Below are 23,773 nucleotides of genomic sequence, written 5' to 3'. Positions count from 1 at the left end.
GTGATCACCCCAGCCCAGTCCCTGTCATAAACCAAATTATTGATATTTCTTGAAGTGACACACGACCCGAGGAAGGCTACACTTTTTCCCGATTTTCGACACACCAAGCTGAAAAGGTTAGCCATCACTGCATTAGCCCCTGAACAGCCACAGGGCACATATATACTTCCAAACTCCAATTGGCCTGTTTAGTACAAATTCAGCCATCCCTACAGCACCTGTGCTCACACTACAAGGAAATGGGCCCTCCGTACCAAGGGGAATACAAGTGAGCATGTTGAAGAGAGACCAACCCAGCCAGGGGAAAGGAGTCAAACAGGGAAGTAGCCTCGAATCCCTGCAAGGGTGCAAGAGGCAAAGTCTGAGGTCCCATGAAGGCTGTTGAATCTTGTCTAGTTTCACCCAGGTGTAAACTATCAGTCGAAGAAGATGCTTCTGTAGAGGCGTGAGCAATAAAACAGCTCAGTGAACTCGTTATGTGTGGATCTGGTTGTTCGCGCATGGGTGCATTGTATAACAAGGGATAGCAAATGCAATTCAGAGAGTTATCCAGTAAGGGTGATAGCTGCTGCACCCTTGGGTGTCTTAGTGGTATAAAAATTGTGAATATGTTAACATAATAAAAAAAAACCAGTAAAAACACGCAAAGCCCGTTGAAAGAAGCGTAGAAAACTTGTAATGCAGCTAATGGTGACAGAAGCAGCAACAGAGCAACTAAGATGATTAAAGGCCCCGGAGACTAAAACATATGAAGAACGGCTGCAGGATCTAGTGTAGAGAAAAGAACAGAGGGGGTATTCAGCAGGTTCTGACCAGTTCTGGAGAACCGGTAGTGGAAATTTGGAGTTATTTGGAGAACCAGCCAATCCCACCTCTGACTGGCCCCGCCAACCCCATCTCTTCTCCACCTCCCGAGTCCCAGCTGATCGGCTGGGTCTTCTTTGGTTGCCCTGCATAGGAAAAGCAGGAAAGCAGGTTAGTAGGGTGGGGAAGGAATGGGGATTCTGCGGTAACTTTCCCCTGCCACGCCCACCAAGCCACACCCACAGAACCAGTAGTAAAAAAAAATTTTTGAATCCCACCCCTGGAAAAGAAGGACTAGGGGGGAACATGATATCAACATTTCAGTATTGGAGTGGCTGCCAGAAAGAAGAGAGGGTCAATTTATTTCCCAAAAGTACCCGAAGGAAGGACAAGAAGCAATGGTTGGAAACTAATCAAAGAGAGAAGCAATCTGGAATTAAACAGAAACTCCCTAACAGTGAGGACAATTAACCAGCGGAACAGCTTGCCACCAGAAATCGTGGGAGCTCCATCACGGGAGGTTTTTAAGAAGAGACTGGACAGTCACTTATCTGAAATAATATGGGTTCTCCTGCTTGAGCAGGGGGCTGGACTAGAAGACCTCCAAAGTCCCTTCCAATTCTATTCTATTCTTTTCTTTTCTAAATAGTTGGTAGAATACAGTTTAAACTGCCCTTCTGTTCAGGAAAAAAGCACTAAACCTATATTCTAAAATGCCCGTCTAGTCTGCTCTTAAAAGTGTGCTAAACCCACTATTATTGTTGTTATGGTTGGTCTCATACTCATCCAGATGTTTAGACTGGATTTCTTCAATGATTGAGTCCTTCCCAAGGACCTGGGATAGGCAGGCACTGTTGTTCTTTTCATTCTGTTTTTAGCTTTGTTTTTATTTAGGCTTTTCTATTATGACATGTTTTCTATTCTATGCCTCCCAGCACTTAGGAGGAGATGGGCGTTATAGAAATGTGATGAATGAACAAATAAAATAAATAACCTTCAAGGTATCATCACAGGATATTATACGCTGTAGTCTATTTGGCGTGGGTATGCCGTTTTTCCTCTAGTAGTGCTGCAGTTGCTGACTCTGGTTGCTCAGCCAACAGCCCTGAGTTTATAGATTTACAGATTAACAGAGTTGGAAGGAACCTTGTAGGTCATCTAGTCCAACCCCCCGCCCAAGCAGGAGCCCCTACACCAGTGGTGGCTAACCTTTTTCGGCTCCTGTGATGAAAATTGTATGCGCACTTGCACTCTCTTTCTCTCATGTGTCAGCACCCAGAAGGCAATCCATCTGGTCCTCCCCCCCCCACATGCGCCACACATCTCTGCACATGCACGCATGCCTCCTGCACACCCTGACCCCCCGCACATGCACACCAGATGCCAACAATCAGCTGTCGGGCAGCAGCGCGCATGCACAGTGGGGCTTTTCCGGACAACCTCTCATGTGCCGGCAGAAGTGGCCCTACATCATGCCTCATAGATGGCAGTCTCATATCCCCTTAAAAGCCTCCAGTGATGATTCTCCCACAACTTCCGAAGGCAACTTCTGTTCCTTGGGTTGATTGTTCTCCCTCTCAGAAAATTCCTCCTTATTTCCAGGTTGAATCTCTCCTTGTTCAGTTTCCATCCATTATTCCTTGTCTGGCCTTGGGGTGCCTTGGAAAATAGCTTGACCCCCCTCCTCCTCTCTGTGGCAGCCCCTCAAATATTAGAAGATGCTCTCATGTCTACCCTGGTGCTTCTCTTCCCTACACTATCCAGGCCCAATTCCTGCAACCGTTCATCGTCTATTTTAGTCTCCAGTCCCCTAGTCGTCCTGGTTGCTCTTCTCTGCACTTTTTCTAGAGTCCCAACATCTTTTTTTATAGTGTGATGACCAAAGCTGGATGCTCTAGGTACTGGATGCAGTATTCTAGGAGTTCTTGTCATCAGATGTCCAGCTGTCCATCAGATGTCATCATCACCTAGCATGGTCCTTGTGGACTCAGGCAATGCCTGGCCTCTTATAAGTTTCTTTAAGTTACATCTCCCATATTGTTTGTGGAAGAGACATTCTTCATTTGACTCCTCTGATGAAACCTGTTGAGTATAGTTAAATATCTGGCATAGCTCTCACTTTTCCTCAGAGCAAGCCAGCCCCCACAATCACATCAAGGCAATGACTCACTGGGGGATGATGGTTCACTGCACAGACAGCCAGATGTTTAGATGGAGTTCAGCATTTTTGTCTCCCCATCAAGTCCTTCCCAAAGGCCTGGATGAGGCAGATGTTGTTGTTTGATGGTGTTAAAAATATCATCACAGAACGCAAGTTGTTTCAATTAAAGCCACCTTTTACAGTTGAATGCTGGTAATATTATTTGTATTAATACTGATGTGCTGTCCAGCTCTCTGTAAGAAGGCAGCATCAATTTGACAAGTATGATGAAAAGCACTACAGGCTGCCCTGTCGAAGTCTGGTGCCTTGTCTCTCCAGCAGCCAAGTCAAAATGGTCATGAGGAAATAGCCCAGCAATTAGAAGAGATGGACCATCCTCATGCCAGTCTAGAGCAGGGTGTTATGGCCTGTTGGCCGCCGGCCCTTCAGAGGAGGAGGAGAAGGAGGCGTGGGAGTCAGGGTGAGCATCAAGGCAACCTGAGAGATCCGAGGGGGAAGACGGAATGGAGCTGGAAGAGAGAGAGAGAGAGAGAGGTGGAGCCTGGGCCGTCCATCAGCCCTCAGATGGAGAGTCAACAGCCCCCAGGTCTGGAGTTGGCTGATGAAGAAGACGAGGAACAGCTGGGTCCAGTGCCTGACACGTAGATGCAGAGAAGGCAGAGGAGAGGAGAGGAGAGGAGAGGAGAGGAGAGGAGGAGAGGAGAGAGGAGAGGAGAGGAGAGGAGAGGAGAGCAGTGGAAATCTATGGGCCGGTCCTGCTGCTAGTGAAGCCCCACCCTAGCTCCAGGGATAAAAGGCAGGGGGCAGAGATGAACAGACGTGGCAGACAATTATTCATCTCTCTGCTGGATGGACTTGCTAGCCTGGAACTCCCAATAAAAGAATCTTTGAGTCCACTTCAGAGGGTTTGTCGTGTGCCAGGAGCTGGGTCAGAATGCAGTGGTTCTCAACCTTGGGAACACCAACATGTGTGGGTTTCAAGTCCTAGAATTCCCCAGCCAGCATGTCAATGTTATCCCCAGGTATTTTGATAAAGCTTCATCAACTCACACAAGAGAGCCACAAATTAGAAGCGGGGAAAATTGACTGTACTTCTGGTATCTGGACCCCAATTTTCTGCTTCTGGAAGAGTTTATTTCATCAAATTATATACACATTTTAAAAAAAATGGGCTGCACCAGAGTCAAAACATTTGAGACCACTAAAACTAGGTGGTTTAAAAAAAACAAAAAACACCAGACAATTGAATTATGTATACTCAAAGCAGAAATTAATTATGCATAGACGACACAAATGTGTAGCATGCTAGGCAGTGTATCCTTGATTAACTGAACATGGTTTACTCAATTAGCCCAATTAATCCAGTTTGTACGACATCGCTGAATCTTAAAAAGACGGCACAGGCTCAATTTGTGCAGAGGGCCATGCAAACTTAACCCTAATCCCTGGCTAACATAGCACTTCATCCACAAGACTTCCCATGTTCCACTCCCAGGAGGACCGTGTCTGAAACATTGACGGCTTAAATGGGTCTTGTGGAGTGAGAAATCTCTGTGTAGAGGATTACCTCTGCCTTAAGGAAAAGGTAACGTGTCTTTGAATCAGCTTAAGAATAATCTGGCTAATCGATTGAGCTAAGTCTCGGTTGGCAAGCAACCAAGGATATTATCGTGAAGGAGAAGAAAAAAGAGCTTGTCAAGTAAGTTTTGGTCTTTGTTTTTAGAGAGATCTGCTTGCCCAGATAAATATCCCCTCTATTACAACCGATTACTCATCTGGCATTATGGAATCATGCAATAAACAACGCCAAGGGTATTTCTCAAGCTGCAGCCACTCCATAAGAGCACAGCAAAAACTCAGGGACCTTTCCCTGTGACTCAGAGCCTAGCCTGGGTGTGACAAACTGGTCTAAACTGCTTTTGGGTAGTTCTCACACGAAACTGGAGCCTGCGGAGAAAGGCTCCGGTAAACACAGCAGATCTCTCCTCCACCCCCAGTTCTGGTGAAAGACGAGAGTGGAGGAGTTTGCGAAGCAGAACAAAAGCCTGTTGTGGCATTAAAGCAAAGAAAAACCGCAGCTCAAGGGGGAAGATTTGGGTGCCAGGGAAACCCCGAGGAGCAGGGGAGGGTCTTTATTCTGCCCATGGGCCCCACCGAAAGAAAGGACATTAGAGCAAGTCCAGAGGAAATACCATGGAAAGAATTCCACCCGCCCAAGTGTCAAGTGTGCATTTGGGCAAATATGAATTGGTTGCGGGTGGGGGGGTTGTTTTTCCCCACTGTCATCATCCTCAGCCATCTGGGAATTGAAGCTCACTATATCTAAGGGACCTTGGCTTAGAGAAAGGTGGAGAGAAAGGTAGTCATTTGGATTTTCTGCAAAGAAAAGAAAGCAGGGGCTAGTTTCCATTTTTGGGATCCCCAGTTAATAAATCAGATCAGAGGGTGGTAGCGAAGTCCTTCCTCTCGGACCTTCAAAACCAATTTTAATTCAAAGTATTTTTTATTTATTTATTTTTATTTTATTTTGCCAAGCGATTATAAGATAACCAGTATAAGTAAAACATAATTATGAATACATGGATACATTTAAGAAAAATAAATAAAATATAAAAGAAGCAATAGGACAGGGACGGTAGGCACGTTGGTGCGCTTATGCACCAATAGACCTCTTCAGAAAGGGGTGAGGTCAATAGTAGACAGTCTAAGGTTAATGTTTTTGGGGTTTGGGGAAGAAACCACAGAGTCAGGTAGAGTATTCCAGACATCGACCACTCTGTTGCTGAAGTCGTATTTCCTACAATCAAGTGTGGTGAGGTTTACCTTGAGTTTGTATCTATTGTTTGCTCTTGTACTGTTGTGGTTGAAGCTGAAGTATTCATTGACAGGTAGGACATTACAATATATAATTTTATATACTACACTTAGATCAAACCAAAGGCGGCGTAGTTCTAGGTTTTCTAGGTGCAGAATTTCAAGTCTGGTGGCATAAGATCTTCTGCAAGGATTCTCCCAGTCCTGCACAGACAACCTTTCCCTGCAAACTGGAAATATATTTTTCAACCTCAGCAAGTTTAGGATTATGGACTTCAACTTCCAAAATTCCCCAGCCAACTCCCACTAATATTATTTTTTTATTAAAATCCGAAACAGAAGAAAAACACATGAAAGAATGTATGGTAAAATGGGCTTAAAAACTTGGCGATAATATACAGATGGAACAACCAGAAAATATGTGGTTGAAAGGATTTAAAATTACCTTATGCTGCAGTCTTAAACAGAACTTTTATAAATGATATACCACTGGTATATTTAATCCTAGTGAACAATCACTTAAATATGAGCCAGCAGTGTGCATCAGCAGCCAAAAAACACCCCAATGCAATCCTAGGCTGCATTAACAGAGGAGTAAATTCAAGAACACGTGAACTATTAGTATTCTTTTATAATGCCTTGGAATACCACATTCAGTTTATATTATAAAAAAGATGCTGAGACTCTGGAAAGAGTGCAGAAAAGAACAACAAAGATGATTAGAGGGTTGGAGGCTAAAACATATGAAGAACAGTTGCAGGAATTGGTTATGTCTAGTTTAGTGAAAAGAAGGATTAAAGATGACATTATAGCAGTGTTCCAATATCCAGGATGAGGCGGTCAACCTATTTTCTAAAGCACCAGAAGGGAAGAGAAGAAGCAATGGATGGGAATGAATCAAGAGAGAAGCAATCTAGAACTAAGGAGAAATTTCCTGACTGTTAGAACAATTAACCAGTGGAATAACTTGCCTCCAGAAGCTGTGAAAGCTCCAACACTGGGAGTTTTTAAGAAGTGATTGAACAACCATTTGTCTGAAGTGGTCTAGGGTTTCCTACCTAAGCAGGGGGTTGGACTAGAAGACCTCCAAGGTCCCTTCCAACTGTATTATTCTGTTTTCTTCTGTCTAGAATATACTGTATAAAGGGACTTCAATTACTGTATGCCCGAAGAGGGAATTTGATTCTGTCGGAGAATCAAAATCTTAATGGAAAGGAAAATGTGTCTCAGCTTCAGTAGAGCATTTCTCCAAGACATTTGATAAAGAACCACAACTGATCATGCATAGTTGACCAAGCTGGCTTATTATAGCCTATATCTTTTATTCATCTCTGAATTGCAATGATAATTGGACAACAAGGAAAGGCTCAGACCCACACACTGTGTGACTATGAAAGCAATTGCCCATGAGAAATGAAAACAAACACGGGGAATGCTTTAGTCTTTCAAAAATCTGAACGAGAACAATAAACGACCACATTCAGGTTTCACTGTTGGCACGGGACCAACATTGCCGACTTCTCTGGAGCTATAGACAGGAAGATCTTTCCCTTCAATCTGGAGATGTCTGGGACTAACGCCAGAGCTTTTGACATGCCAAATGGCCTCCGAATTCCCTTGGTTTCATCCCTCGTCCTTCACTTTTACTCCTCAGAAGAAGGACATGATTAATGGAACTCATCCCTCTCTATCAATAACAGGCACTTACCTGAGAAGCCATGGAAGATCCATGTTATAATTCCTGTAATTAAAGATTACATTACAGCTTAATCTGTTCACTTGTGGAAGAGAGGTCTATGGGGTGCTCCGTGGAGTGATATAAGGGTATAAGGATTTACCCGTTTTTCCCGAAAATAAGACCCTGTCTTATTTTTTATATTTTTTTGCCAACGAAAAAGGCACCAGGTCTTATTTTGGGGGGGAAGTCATCCACTGACTAACCTCACTTGTGTGCGTCGTCCCCCCGGCCTCCCTGTCGCTATTGTCAAGCCTTTAGGAAGTTCTTCTTCTGTGGCTGGCAAGGCTTTCCTGAAGGCCTCTGCAGCCAATAACAGAGCTCAGGATCGATCCAGAGCTTTCTTATTAACCTACCAAGGCCTTCAAAAAAGCCCTGCCAGCCTTGCTGGCTGCAGAAGAAATGGGCTGGCAAGGCAGGTGTCAAGGTGCGCGAGGCCTGGCTACAACTGGCTACCTGTCCAAAGGTAAGTAGTAGGGCAGCTTCACACACCACATCCCCAAACTAGCTTAATTTTTACCTGTCCACTCTTAATTAGGGCTTATTTTGGGGTTGGGGGTTATATTGGGCTGCTGTGGAAAAAATCGAGGTAGGACTTACTTTCACGGTAGGTCATATTTTCAGGGAACCAGGGCAAGAGGAATCAAAGCCCAGCTATCTTCACAAAGTCTTCTTCTTGAGTAGAAAAGGACTGGAAAAAAGCAGGACTCTCAGATGGCCAAATGAAAGAATCATTAGGGAGGGAGGCCCATTTTGCCTGGAATAAGGGAGCAATTTGGACTGCAGACTGAATATCAAGGAAGAGGGGCAGGAAATTAGGCTAAGCTACGTAACTCGGGTTTACTTTAAACAGGTAGTCCTCAAATTATGACCATAACTGAGCCCAAAATTTCTGTTACTAAGCGAGACATTGGTCAAGTGAGTTTTGCTCCATTTTAAGACCTTTCCTGTTAAATGAATCACTGTGGGAGTTATGTTAATCACCCAGTGGCTAAGTGAATTTGGCTTCTCCATTGACTTTGCCAGTTAGAAGGTCACAGATGGGGATGACATGAACCCCGGGACAGTGCGACCGTCATAAATATGAATCAGTTGCCAATGACCCCGGATCATTTAACCAGGGGGGAGGCCGCAACGGTCATAAGTGTGAACAATGGTCATGAGTCAGTGCCATTTTTTTCAGTGCCGTTGTAACTTTGAGGACTGCCCATAGATGTAGATTTATGCCTATGAATTTAGATGAGAGATTGAATTCTGTGTACCATTGTGTACAATTGCCTGCCCCAGTGTACTGAAGTAACAACAGCACGCTATAGAATTAAATAATAAGGAAGACTCAGAATATTACTCAATTTGGGATAATTAGTATCCATGGATAGATAATAGGAATATGAAATGTATAGATTAGGATAAGATATAAATATGTATGTGTATACAATTAATTAGAAATGCATAGAGATGTATGAATATAACAGAGTTTTTAGTACTGTCAAAGAAGATGGAGAATTGTACAAAGTTATTTTTTTAGATTTACTTGTATTTTAATGTTTCCATTTCAATAAAGGTTTAAAATGTAAAAAAAAAAAGAAAGAAATAACAGCAGCAAATGAATACAAATGTTTTCAGAAAACTATCAGAGGTGGTATATTCAGCCAGTTCTGACCGGTTCCACAGAACTGGTAGCGGACATTTTGAGTAGTTCGGAGAACCGGCAAATACCGCCTATGACTGGCCCCGCCCCCATCTCTTCTCTGCCTCCTATCGAGTCCCAGTTGATCGGCTGGGTCTTCTTTGGTTGCCCTGCACAGGAGAACGGAGCTGGAAAGCAGGTCAGTGGGGTGAGAGGGAAGGAGATTTTGCAGTATCCTTTGTTTGCAGTTTTGAAGATACTATTGGTGATACTACGGGTGGTCCAGGCTGTGATTTATAGGGTTACCAGAAAGAAGATTACAAAAGGAAGGTATTTTCTCCTTTCTGTTCTCATATCCTCCGTTAAGGCAAGCATGGGCTTAAGAATCGGGTCTTGCCTGCCCTTTTGAGTTGTCTACCAGCTGTCTCTCCCGAATGTCTTTTCTCCACGTGCAGAGCTCTCTTAATAAGTGCTCACCACAAGTTAATACGATCAACCCTGTGACCTTGGCTAGCCTCCCAAGGTTTTTGCTAGGCTCCTGTGTGAAATGGACCAGACCTTAATCTCACTCACGCTGAAGGCTTTTTCTCTGCTGTTGAAAAGCCAGAATTTCTAATAATAAAAAAGGGAATTTCATGTACATGTAGGCCTAAGTACTCTCTCTCTCTCTCTCTCTCTCTCTCTCTCTCTCTCCCTCCCTCCCTCCCTCCCTCTTTCTCGGTGTCACCCTTTCTCTTCTTTCTTTCTTTCTTTCTTTCTTTCTTTCTTTCTTTCTTTCTTTCTTTCTTTCTTTCTTTCCTTCCTTCCTTCCTTCCTTCCTTCTTTCTGTCTTTCTATTTCTTTCTTTTGTTCTTTCGATCTTTGTGTGTTTCTTTTTTCTTTCTTTTCCTTCCTTCCTCTCTTTCTTGGTGTTTCTCTTTCTCTTTCTTCATTTTTGCCGATACGATGCACTCAATAAAGTTTTGCATTAAGAGATTGGATCATCTCGGCTGTCCTTGCTTTGGTTGGGTTTGCCAGTCGGAACGTTGACAATGCCATCTCTCATCTTTTTCGGTTCAAAACCTTCAAGAAAAGACCAAATCCAGATCTAAACCTAAACTTAAACCTTAACTTGTTATCTCTCTCTTCTTCCTTCCTTCCTTCCTTCCTTCCTTCCTTCCTTCCTTCCTTCCTTCCTTCCTTCCTTCCTTCCTTCCTCCCTCCCTTCCTTTCTTTCCCTTTCTTTCCCTTCCTTCCCTTCCTTCCTTCCTCTCTTTCTTGGTGTCTCTCTTTTTCTTCCTTCCTTCCTCCTTCCCTCCCTTCCTTCCTTCTTCCTTCCTTCCTTTCTTTCTCTTTCTTTCCCTTCCTTCCCTTCCTTCCTTCCTCTCTTTCTTGGTGTCTCTCTTTTTCTTCCTTCCTTCCTCCTTCCCTCTCTCCCTCCCTTCCTTCCTCCCTTCCTCCCTTCCTTCCCTCCTTCCTTCCTTCCTGTCACTAATCTTTGTTGTGAGTGTCAAGAAAGTAAAATAATTCCTTTCCTCCTCCTCCTCCCCCCTTTGTCCTCCTTTTCAAATGTCCATGTCCTGCTAAGATATCTGATAACCTTAGCCGTGACAAATTTCATAGATCCTTAAAAGGGCCATTTCCCAATCTGGGTGGAGAAGCTGTGAGCCTGGCCTGTTTTGAATAGAAGGACAGAAAAAAAAGTCAGTCTGTCAAAGGTTCTTCAAAGAGTAATGAACTGCTGTTGGTACCATGGGAGTGAATTATAGGCTGCTGTTGTCCTTCAACCTAGTTGTCTTTGCTCTTCTGTAGCTGGTGGCTGTTTTCCAGTAACAGGTTCCCCTAAATAGCTGATTATCACTGTTCTCAAAAGAACTGAGTAAGGGCATTATTGATAATAAGGAGGAGTTTCTTGACAGATTAGCCAGCCCGGCCTATCTAAATGGCAGGCGAGGATTTTACAACCTAATTATGTGCTATTGTATTCGGTAAGGCAGAGCAAATCAACCAGCTATGACTTGTTCCTGCTTTATCTAGCTGGATTTTCAGAATGCCTCTTTAGGACTGTAATATCTGGGCTGCATTCTTTTCAATAGCTCTTTGTTGAGGGAGCTGGCCGCTGTTCTTTTCTGGATGGAGTTTAATCCCATCCAGAAATACCTGACCATCTGGGCCACGCTTCTAGGGGTAAAATAATCTGTGCAGGGTTTGGGGGTTCCTTTTGTTCTTTTAAAGGACTTGCTTTCCTCGAACGAATGAAAAAAAAAAATGGAACCTGGGATTTTAATGCTTCAATTGTTAGCTGAGAATGGCTGGCAGGATGGGTTTAAAAATTCATGCACAGTGCAGAAAATGGAGACAAAGAAAATCTCTCTTTTTTTTTGTTCACCATGTGAAATGTTGTTCACTGAGCGAAATGCAGCAAATTGCAGGACTGTTAAAGGAGAGGCTTCGCTACACATTATTTTGTCTCTTCACCCCACTCCGATTCTCTTTATTATTCCTGCTATTTTTAAGCGTTAAGCTCTATACAACTATATAGTCCCTATGGTCTGTCCCCTTAGGTAGGCAAAATCTGTATGGAACAAGGCACCAATTCGTACATTACCTATATATCATTATCTCTCTGTATTTGTATCAGTGGTGGTATTCTACTGGTTTGGCCTGGTTCTGCCATGCCAGTAGCGATGAGGAGTAGCGGAGACCAAACCAGTTCTCTCTGATGCTGTGCTGTTGGGCCCACCTGCCATTACTCACCTTTGTCCTCTGCTTTTGAAGCGCAGCTGCTTTGCGCAGCACAGCAGAGTGCTGCGTAGCAGCTGCTGAAGCAACCGGGAGAGCGCAGGCTTGCAGGACGTGAGATGGAATGCCTTTGCCCCTGCGCAAAATGCGTGTTTGGTGCGTGCGCGCAAGCGAAGTGTGTGCATGCACACAAAGCTCGCCCCCTAAGCCACGCCCACCGAACCGGTGATAAAACTTTTTGAATTCCCACCACTGATTTTTATACATGTGCAGTGATGGGATGCTGCTGGTTCGCACCGGTTCTTACGAACCGGTAGCTCCGGGGAGCAGTTGGCCCCACCCTTTCCTGTCCTACATTTCCTTGGTTTTTTAGCTCAGTTGATTGGCACAAGAGGGCAAATTGCTGCACCTCAACTGTTTTACTCACTGACGCTGAATAGAAGGTAAGTTCTGAAGCTTAAATCGGCATTTTTTGAACGCTGCGCACGCATGAGAAGCGTGTATTAGGGGTGCACCGCATGAAGCATGCTCTCATAGAACCAGTAGTTAAAAAAAAAAAGTTTGAATCCCACCACTGTTAATGCGTGTATTTTTATATATTATACCAAATATATCGATTGTTTTACAAATGTTTTGAGTTATTGCAGCTAGTGAAGTGAGCAGGGTGTTAACTTGATTCCGTGGGCTCTTAATGCCAAATCCTCTTGTTTCTAAGCATCTGCCTCTGTCAGATCTTGGAATATGCATCATTTCTACCGTTAAGGCAGCAAAATTACGCATTCTGGACTTTGTCCTCAGGTTAATCTGTTAAGCTCATTCAAAGCAGGATCAGATCATTTTATACTCAAAGAATATGCCCAACTTAGGAAAAACATAGGTATAGTCTGGGCTGATTGGAATTTGCATTGCAAAGGCACCAGAGTTAGAGGAAATGATTTGGTTGTTTTTCTTCCTTGTTTCCTTCCAAAAAAACCCCAGCTTGTTTTGCTGCTTATATCTTTGTCAAAAACATGCTAGTATCAGGGGTCCATCTGTTTGCCATTCCCTCTCTTTTAATGTAAGTTTAAAAAGCAGGACATAGACCCTACTTGATTTTGTAATAACGGAGAAGGAATGGGTGACCTGCCTTTAGAGGTTTTGTATTTCAACTTCCATCAGGCAGATACAGATACAGATTAACACAGTTGGAAGGGACCTTGTATGTCATCTAGTCCAACCCACTGCCCAAGCAGACCCTACACAATTTCTAACAGATGGCAGTCCAGTCTCTTCTTGAAAGCCTCCAGTGATGAAGCTCCCAGAACTTCTGGAGGCAACTTCTGTTCCATTGGTTGCTTGTTCTCCCTGTCAGAAAATTCCTCCTTATGTCCAGGTTGAATCTCTCCTTGTTCAGTTTCCATCCATTATTCCTTTGGAGAATAGACCCCTCCTCTCTGTGGCAGCCCCTCAAATATTGGAAGACTGCTCTCATGTCTCCCCTGGTCCTTCTCTTCATTAGACCAGCCATGCCCAGTTCCTGTAGCCGTTCATCGTATGTTTTAGCCTCCAGTCCCCTAATCATCCTGGTTGCTCTTCCCTTCACAGCTAATAGTAACAGATTATGGGAGATTGATGGATGTTTTACTTAAAAAAGAAAATTCTATAGTTTCATTACAACTGCAAGACATCAATCTCAGAAAGCAAAAAGAAATTCAGAGAGTATCTAGTTCTTAGAGTATCTCTGCTACTAACTGCTTAAGCAGATACATATTTTTGATGCCTGTATGCACATGTTGATTAAGTAGAATCAGAGTTCATGTGAACAATTCCTATAGATCTCAAGAGTAGGCTTTTATGAAGGAATTAGACAAGTTTGATACTCACGTGACTATCTGTAGATAATCTCAGAACAAATTCTGTTCTTATAAATATCCTATGGCTCAACTCTATAATATACCTTATGATTCTTGACTCTTGACGAATGTATCTTTTCTTTTTATGTACACTGAGAGCATTTGCACCAAGACAAATTCCTTGTGTGTCTAATCACATTTGGCCAATAAAGAATTCTATCTATCTGTAACAATTCAATCTGCAGAAAGTTGTGACTTTCTGGAGCTGAACAGAAAACTCTAGATTTATCACCAAGGTAACTTCTGGATCTATTGGGACCACAATTTTCAGAATTCCAGCTGACAATTCCAAGGGTTCAGATCACAAAACATCTGGTGGCTACCAGATTGGGTAAGACTAAGTCCTGGAAAGATCTCCTTCTAATTCTATAATACATGGGGAAAGGGTGAGTCAAATTTTAAACTCATTAGAGGTTTTTTCCAATTCCAGAGATAACCAGACAGGAAATGGATAGAGACTAGCACCGTAAACAGTCTTGCTTATTCTCTAAATAGAATTAAAGTTAGGAGTTGCATCAAAATTCTGGACTTCAGGCTGAACTAAACTTCTTTCCATGACGTTGAGTGACAAGGAACTGATTCACGGAAACAATCACCAATCAGTTTTCTGGATGTATGCTTATAAGTCAGGCAGGCCAAAGGGAATGCAAATATCAACCCAGGAATCAGAGAAAAGATTGTACTCCGTGTTTCTGTAGAGGCCATATCAAAAAGATTTGAGAAAGTAGAACAGAAAGTGTCAATTCTGCAGCATTTTGCTTGATATTATATCCTTGACCGTAATAACATAACAATAATTCAAGTCAAGTTCCGTTTTGGCATTTTGCCTCTTGCAGGGGCCAACCCAAAGTCTCCCAGAGAATCTGGGACATTCACAAGCAGGAAATAAATACCTAGCAGTTTTTCGATCATGTTCCCCTATGACTGGAATTTAGGAACATGAACCCCTGGATTCATGAATATATTTAATCTCCTTCTCAAGCCATTCAGTTGAGCAGTCAGCATCAAATCTTGAAGCAATGATGGCTTCCCCAGGTTGTGGGAAGACGTGCTTATTTTGTCTGCACTAAATTTCCTTCCAGTGAGCTTTATTGGATGGATCCCAGTCAGTAGAGTAGAGTAGAGTAGAGTAGAGTAGAGTAGAGTAGAGTAGAGTAGAAAATAGAATGGAATGGAATGGAATGGAATGGAATGGAATGGAATAGAATAGAATAGAATAGAATAGAATAGAATAGAATAGAATGGAATGGAATGGAATGGAATGGAATGGAATGGAATGGAATGGAATGGAGCGGAGCGGAACGGAACGGAACGGAACGGAACAGAACAGAACAGAACAGAACAGAACAGAATAGAATAGAATAGAATAGAATAAGCTGAAAGGGACCTTGGAGGTCTTCTAGTCCAGCCCTCTGCTCAAGCAGGAGAATCTACTGTATACCATTTCAGATGTGACTATCTAGTCTCTTCTTTAAAACCTCCAGTGATGGAGTCCCCATGTTTTCCGGAGGCAAACTGTTTCACTGCTTAATTGTCCTCACTGTTAGAAAGTTTCTCCTTAATTCCAGGCTGTTTTTCTCTTTGATCAGTTTCCATCCGTTATTTCTTGTCTCGCCTTCTGGTGCTTTGGAGAATAATTTCTCCTCTTCTTTGTGGCAGCCCCTCAAACGCTGGAATACTGCTATCCTGTCCCGCCAGTCCTTATTTCCTCTAGAGTAGCCAAACCCAAACCCTGCAGCCGTTCTTATATGATTTAGCCTCCAGGCCTTTGATCATCTTAGTTTTCTCCTGTTCTGAACTTTTTTCCAAAGTCTCAACATTGTTTTTGTAGTATGGTAACCAAAATTGGTTGCGGTAGTTGAGCATTGACAATAAACATTTGTTGTTTGTTCTAGGCTTTCATCTGAGAAAGGGGCAACTCAGCTGCCTCTTGTTTAGACCCTTTCATGAGATGTTGCCTATTTTAAATCATGATTGGAATAAGTCTTTGAGGATGAGTCCCTGGCCTAGCTCACCCCGACTGATAAATTCAACTTCTCTCGGAAGAAATAAATCACTGCAAATTCGGCTCAGTGGAGACTTGGAAAATACTAACAGTAATTTATTGTAAGCAGATCCTGGAAAATGTTGCCCGTGGCTAGCAGAGAAAGAACTACACATAATACAATCTAAAGTCTGTTTTTGTGGTCTTTTTACAAAAGGGTCATAAACGTATATAGGCAGCAAAATTATTGTACACCATGCACCTTTGCACCCACCATGAATGGAACGCATTGTTCTCTCCTGGAGCTGATTTAATGTTTGCTTGATCAGACTGGTTGACCAGAACTGTCTCTATCTCATTGTTAACTGGCTATTATTATCTCCAAGTAATAAGGTGCACAGAAATGCTGTCAAAGTAATTGAAATTTAAGGGTGGGTGCAGAAAGGAAGAAGTCCATTGTTTAGTTCTCTTCTGGGCTGGGTGTAATTCAAGGTTAAAAACTCATTTTTCGCAGTAAAGTCTCAAAGTCCAGCCATAACTTTGAAATCAGTAGGAGAAAAATTGTCCTTCTTTCCTTTCCTTTCCTTTCCTTTCCTCCTTCTTTTCTTCCTTCCTTCCTCTTCTCTTTCTTTCCTTTCCTCCCTCTTTTCTTCCTTTCCTTTCCTCCTTCTTTTCTTCCTTCCTTCCTCTTTTCTTTCTTTCCTTTCCTCCCTCTTTTCTTCCTTTCCTTTCCTCCTTCTTTTCTTCCTTCCTTCCTTCCTTCCTTCCTTCCTTCCTTCCTTCCTTCCTCTTTTCTTCCTTTCCTTTTCTTTCCTCGCTCTTTTCTTCCTTTCCTTTTCCTTTCCTTTCCTTTCCTTTCCTTTCCTTTCCTTTCCTTTCCTTTCCTTTCCTTTCCTTTCCTTTCATCCCTTCCTTCCTATTGGAGCTTAATTTAATCTTACTTCCATTTGATTCATCCTTACTTCCACTTCTGATTTAAAATTTTCCAAAGGGCTTCATGCATTGCAATAATCCTTGAGAACACTACAACTCCCATAGCCCACTACGCCTTTCTCTGAAGTATATTTCCATGAAATACAGTAGGATAGCAGAGATAAACTGAGCAGGGAGACATGTCCAAGTGCTTGAAAAATAAAGGGGAAAGATTATGTTCCGAAAAGTGAAAAGTTTGAGAAAGAATAGGGCATTAAGAACACATAACTGGTTTGTACAGCTGGTTCTGTATCCAATGGTGTGGTTCATGCAGTGTGCTAATCATGATTTCCTTAAGCATAGTTTATTGGATAAGCCATAGTAAGATAATCATAAATCTGTCAAAAACACTATGTCTTAAACTAGGGTTTGTATAACACAATTGCTGGGATTACACAACGTGCTACTGTAAACCAAAGCCAAAGAACTCACATAGAGAGTTAGTGACTGAGTCAACCCGTCTTCCAGGGCAACGGATCATTTTTAACCATGGTTTACCAAATGATCTACCACTGACTACAGGAGGACACAGATGAACCTCCAAGTGGCCTCAACGACCCTCTCAAAGGAGGCAAATGACCAGCGGTCTGCAGGGAATATAAATCCTTCCCTTCCTCACCATCCAGTCAGAGCTGAAGAAGCTTCTTGGAAGAGAAGCAAAATATCTTCAAAGAAAAAAACAGAAAGTCCAATTGCCTCTTGAGGGGTAGGGGAAGCACCTTTGGGACTTCCATTTTGACATTTTGTCTGCTTGCAGGGGCCAACCTAACATTCTCCAGAGAATCTGGGATATCCACAAGCAGGAAATAAATACCTTGCCCGTTTCTGAAGATATTCCCTTTGTGGTTAGAATTTTAGAACATGAACCCTGGGTTGTTCAAGGCAGATCTGTCCTTTGTGAATATATTTAATCTCCTTCTCAAGCCATTCAGTTGAGAAGTGAGCATCAGGCCTTGGAGCAATGACTTCCACGGGTAAGTGTGCGCTGTGTGAAGACACACTTATTTTGCTGTTCTAAATCTCCTTCCACTGAGCTTCACTGGATGAACCCCAACCATTTGAGAAAGTGGGTTTAGCACGACCTGCAAGGCCAGTTACAGAAGATGCCAGGAACTGAATTATTGGGACCTTTTGCATAGAAAGCAGATAAGGCAACCTTTTCTTCCCATTATTGGGAAATGAAAGCTTACTTGATGAAGTCCTGGCTAATCATGAACTTCCCAGTTTTAATTCTTAGTCATGTTACCTCAGTTCTGGGACAATAGTTCAATTCACTTGCCAGGAAACCATCAAACCCATTCTAATTACAGTTTGGCTCATTGATCCTTGGAATCTGAGGTTATGCTAATCCATTCCACTTCCAGCCTGAAAACCATCTGTGTGTGAGAGAGAGGGGGGGGAAGAGGGAGAGGGAGAGAGTGAGTTGGCACTAGTACACTCTGGATGATAAAACTGGGCTCCTCTGTACGTCACAGACATGCCTTCAAACAGGAGGACTCTACCATAAACTCTATAAAACCAAGCTGTAAACTTCAGTAGGACTTCTGTTTTATTTTTAAGATGCACTAAATTGCCTCATGACTTAGAAAAAGTGCCTTTCTTTGATTCCAAATTGGTTTGTTTTTGCTGCCCTTCATCCAGCTTCCTTCTTCAAGGTTCCCGAGTCCTTGAAGTGAATTTATTTATGGAATGACGTACGTGGAAGTTGAATTAGTGTAGCCGGCATCCTTTAATCTCACGTTGCCTTCCCCAAAGTGGGGCAATCCATAGCTTGGAAGAAGCACCTGACACTTCCAAGATAGCAATGCTTCTGGCTTGGACTTAGAGTAGTTCAACAACGGTGATGGGTATTAGAAAGCTGCTTCAGAAGAATATCTCTGTAATCTTGCCATCTCAAGGGAGCAAATAAGGAATAAGGGCACTCATTGATCTGTCTACATGAAGACTAGGATCTCTGTGGACACTCAACATCCTTGAACCTATTTATCAACTGTTTGCATATCATTCAATAATCAAAGGATATATCAGTCCAAATTATGCACTTCTGATTTTGACACAAGGGCCTTGTCCTCTTTTTTGAAGTCCTTATTCAAGGCAACTTTCCATATAGAGTAGAGGCAGGTTAATAAAGACAACCATTGGCTCACAAGCACTCTGAAATCTTGTGACCAAAATGCGGTTAAAATTCAGTCAATTTTATCCCTTCAAAAATAAGGATGGAAATGGAAAGGACAGGCCATTTCACTTCTGTAATATCCACACTCAAACACCCCCAAAGCTGATTTAAACTATGTTCTAGAATTGTTTACTATCACATTATGGAAATTTGATAATTGTCCCCCTAAGAGCTGGGGAGGAAATTAGGTTGGGTTTATGGGTAGGAATGAGAAGAGTCAACCAATTCTAATTTCTACCCGTAAAACCCTAAAGCTCTGGAGAAATATGGACCTCCTTTTCTAGTAACCTCACAAAACTCACTACACTTCTGTTGAGGTCATCTGCAAGTGTACTAGATCGGGGGTTTGGTTTCCAAACCTGGCAAATTTAAGACTTCTGCACCTCAATCAGTGGTGGGATTCAATTTTTTTTACTACTGGTTCTGTGGGCATGGCTTGGTGGGTGTGGCTTGGTGGGTGTGGCTTGGTGGGCGTGGCAGGGAAAGGATATTGTAAAATCCCCCTTCCATCCCTACCCACTAACCTGCTCTCCAGCTCCGTTCTCCTGTGCAGGGCAACCAAAGAAGACCCAGCCAATCAGCTGAGACTTGGGAGGCAGAGAATAGATGGGGTGGGGCCAGTCAGAGGTGGTATTTGCCAGTTCTCCAAACTACTCAAAATTTCCATGACTGGTTCTCCAGAACTGGTCCGAACCTGCTGAATACCACCTCTGATTTCAATTCAAGGGCTGGCTAAGGAATTCTGGGAGTTGAAGTCCATAAGTCTTAAACTTGCCAGGTTTGGAGACTTCTGCACCAGATCATCAAATGGAGAACCCCTCCATGCAGAATATACATTTAGCCTGACGCCTGTTCCTTATTAGTGAATATTCATGTCTTTTTTGCAGGAAGTCTAAAGTACAACTGGTCTCCTGATAGTTTGCAGGGAGGTGCTCCATTGCAATGGTCAAGGGAGTGGGTGAGTAGTGTACTTTCAAGCTGGTCAACAGCCAACACTTCAGGCTGGTCAACAGCCAACTTGGGAAAAGGGAATGAAGAACTAAGGACCTTGTGTTCACAGTTCTCTACCCTGTTTCCCTGAAAATAAGACCCAACTGGAGAATAAGCCTTAGCGTGATTTTTTTTCAAGATGCTCGTAATCTAAGCCCTACTCTGAATATAAGCCCCAGAAAATAAGCCCCAGTTAAGATTGCATTTGGAACCATATTTCCCTGAAAATAAGACCTAACTGGAAAATAAGACCTAATACGTCTTTTGGAGCAAAAATTAATATAAAACCCAGTCTTATTTTCAGGAAAACACAGTAGCAACTACCAACAGTCTCCTTCCACACCATTTTTCCAGAACACATTAGCAATATTGGCTGGAATTGCAGGATATTCTGGCACAACCATCTTCATTCTTTGGTGTCATAGGTCCTTTTTGGCTTCAGGGCCTTCTGAAAAAGACAGCTAAGCCCTTGTTTGTCTCAGCTGTTGTCTTCCTTTCTGTGCAACGAAAGCAGAGGGCCGTGAGCCCAATAAAACTGTAGGCCCACTGCTCTCTTGTTTGGTTTTCCTGGTAAAGTTTGAAAGCAATTATTTGGGGCTTGTTTATGAGCTTTTGAGAGCAGGAGACTGGTGGATCTACAGCGCTCTCAGACAACCAAGCTGAATGCCAGGGGAGAAGGGCATTAACATTCATTCATTTGAAGGTGAGAAACCAGCAATCCAACCTGTTCCGTTTCTCTCCAGAGGTAGCAATAAACAATGGCATTTTCACACTGTAGAACTCAGCACATCTTCGGTTTATCATTTAAAAAAAAGCATTTACAGTCCTCTTTGGACTGTTTGAATTAGTAACTGTTCGCAGTTGGCATTTGCAGGGGAAGTAAACTTCTGGCTCAATGCCCTTAAAGCATCTGAGGTACTTTGGACCTTTCCGGCTGGCCTCTAACCCGATGTTCTAGTCTTCTCCTGTTTGCATCACTGAGCCAGAGATTTGTGAGAGTAGCCAGGGAAAAGATGTTTCCAATTTGCAGATACGTTGGCTTTCTTTCCCCAGATGGATGCAGCTTTAGTCATTATTCAGGTGGACTTACAACGGTGGTTGGGACCAGAATTGTCATCGCCAAGCAATGCAATCATTAAGTGAGTCGTGCTCAATTGTATGACCTTTTTGCTACAGCTGTTAAATGAATCCAGTTTCCTCCTTTGACTTTGTTTAATGGAAGCTAGCTGGGAAGGCTGGAGATTGGTGATCAGGTCGAGTCCAACACACTTCCCCCACCCAAGTAGGAGATCCTACACCATTTCTGACAGATGGGAGTCCAATCTCTTTTTTTTTAATATTTTTTATTTTTTAAGAACAAATATGAACGCACAAAAACATAAACACAAATTATAAAACCTTCTTTCCATTGTACAGCATGTCGGTCGGTACAAACCTTGTGTACAATATCAACAATCTTTCCCTTCTAAATGCATTATTAAAATTTATATTACATAAATATGCATATTGTATTATATTATTATTAACTACTTATTGGATTTTACTTCTAGACTATATCATCCTTTTTGAGCAAATTTCAGTTTTTTTTAAATATCTCAATTCATAATATCATTCATTTCATTGTAATCCGTTGTAACATATTACATTGTTATCGTTACTATATCATATTTATATTATATTATATCTTATTTCCCTACTTTCTTTTCTAACCATTGATCAAATAAATCCCAAATTTTATAATACTCTATCTTCTTGCTCTCTAATTGCTAATGTCAATTTACTCATTTCTGCATATTCCATTATTTTCTTAATCACCTCCTCTTCTATTGGTATTTTCCCACTTTCCCAGTTTTTATCAAATGCAATTCTAGCTGCTGTCAAAATATTTATAATCAGTCCGATCTCTTCTTGAAAGTCTCAAGTGATGAAGCTCCCACAACTTCCAAAGGCAACTTCTGTTCTACTGGTTGATTGTTCTCACTGTCAGAAAATGCCTCCTTATTTCTAGGTTGAATCTCTCCTGGATCAGTTTCCATCCATTATTCCTTGTCTGCCCCTCTCCTCTCCGTGGCAGCCCCTCAAATATTGGAAGACGGGCTCTCATGTTTGTTTTAAGAGTTCTGCTTTCTTGAGAAGACTTTACACTTCCATTCTTCTCTCTCTTTTTCTCTTCATGTGAATTAAGAGGCCGCCTGTCTTGGGCATTTGATTTCTATACCCAATTTCGTATGGACTCAAGCCACGTTTATCTGTTCATTGCTTTGGTAAGAAATCATTCCATCAAGGCCACCGTTTGTATTCTTTACAGCAACTTAGAAAGGCTCCTGCCTGTTGACAGGTACAGAATTTGAGGCCATTACTTGCTGCTGGGATGGCATGCCTTTCTCTGGTATAAGGGAACTAAAACACAGAGGTATTTTAGAAGACATTATATTCGTGAGGCATTGTTTTTGAGCTGGGAGAAGATAAAAAAAAACAATATTATTTTAAAATTCCAACATGGATATCAACTATTGAAGCTTCTTCTTATCCAATAATATATAAAGAGGAACAAACGGTTAGATATGGGGAGTTATTGAACGAAAAGGGTGAACTTAAATCTATGCAAACATTGGAAGAACAAGGGGTAAAAATGAATTGGTTTTCATATTTGCAAATACAATCTAGGTTTGATAAAGACTCCAAGGCAGAAGGTATTTATGATAACTTGACTGACTTAGACAAAAATTTGATGGGTCCTGATGAAAAGATAATTAAAAAACTTTATGGACATCTACTAGAATTTAAATTGGAGGAGGAGCAAGTTCAAGAAATGATGATTGCTTGGGGGAAAAATTTTGGATATGGGATTGATTTTGGAAAAATGGCAAAAATTGTGGTCTCAAAATTATAAAATGACAATGTCAATATAAAGAAAATTTGTATAAGATGTTTTACAGGTGGCACCAACCCCCGAGGAGACTTGCCAGAATGTTTAAGAATAAATCGGATAAATGCTGGAAATGTCATCAGATACCTGGTTCATATTGCCATATGTGGTGGACATGTTCAGACGCAAAGAAATATTGGACTAAAATCCACACATGGTTGGAAAAAAAATGATAAAACAACATATAGTCTTTAAACCAGACGTATACCAGACGTATACAATAAAGAACTGAAATATTTGATTGTAAATGTTTTAACAGAGGCTAGAATTGTATTTGCGAAGAACTGGAAAAATGACAAAATACCTATGCAGGAGGAAATTATCAAAAAAAATTATGGACTGTGCTGAAATGAGTAAACTGACATTTGAAATTAGAGAACAAGAAGATAAACAATTTTATATGATATGGGATTTGTTTTATCAATGGTTGGATAAAAAGGCATGGTAATATAATAGACTAGATAATTTTGTGATAGAAATCTAATAGATTGATATAAAACATAATATAGATATATATAACCACTGGTTGAAAGTAGAACATGAATTTTAAGATAAAACTTGGAACATCTCGGATAAAACGATGGAATAAATAGTTTAGTCATGGATGATTAATAACTGATAAATATATAAACATATGTTAGTTTGACAATGTGAAGACTAATATAAATTGTGAGTAAATGACTATAAAAAGGATAGCACAAAAGATACGTATCCAACTGACGCACTGTATGTATATAAAATGGAAGAGGATTTTATGTTTTAATGTTTTTGTATGTGTATGTTTGTGTTTAAAAATAAAAAAACTTCATTTAAGAAAAAAAGAAAGACTCCTGCCACATTGCATTCCCCTGATAACCCAAGGGTGCAAAGTCATGTTCAGTTTTGCTGTCACATGTTAGACAGACCCAGATAAATTTAGCTGCCTAGGCAGGCTGCTTCGGTGTCTCAGGAAGAAGAATTAATGG

The 23,773-nt window shown here is 41.7% G+C and overlaps 1 long non-coding RNA gene across 1 annotated transcript; it reads left to right on the top strand.

Moving 5' to 3' along the window:
- The first annotated feature begins 12,158 nt into the window (after positions 1-12,158).
- LOC148125014 (uncharacterized) lies at positions 12,159-23,527 on the top strand. The gene is made up of 3 exons (XR_015744648.1): positions 12,159-12,308; positions 17,471-17,687; positions 22,808-23,527. It is a non-coding gene; the product is annotated as an uncharacterized LOC148125014 (long non-coding RNA).
- The last annotated feature ends 246 nt before the right edge of the window (positions 23,528-23,773 follow it).

The sequence above is a fragment of the Pseudonaja textilis genome, chromosome 9 (assembly GCF_049901715.1).
Source record: "Pseudonaja textilis isolate UNSWEBS1 chromosome 9, rPseTex1.2, whole genome shotgun sequence".
NCBI lineage: Eukaryota > Metazoa > Chordata > Lepidosauria > Squamata > Elapidae > Pseudonaja > Pseudonaja textilis.
This window is presented reverse-complemented; position numbering and strand designations above follow the sequence as displayed.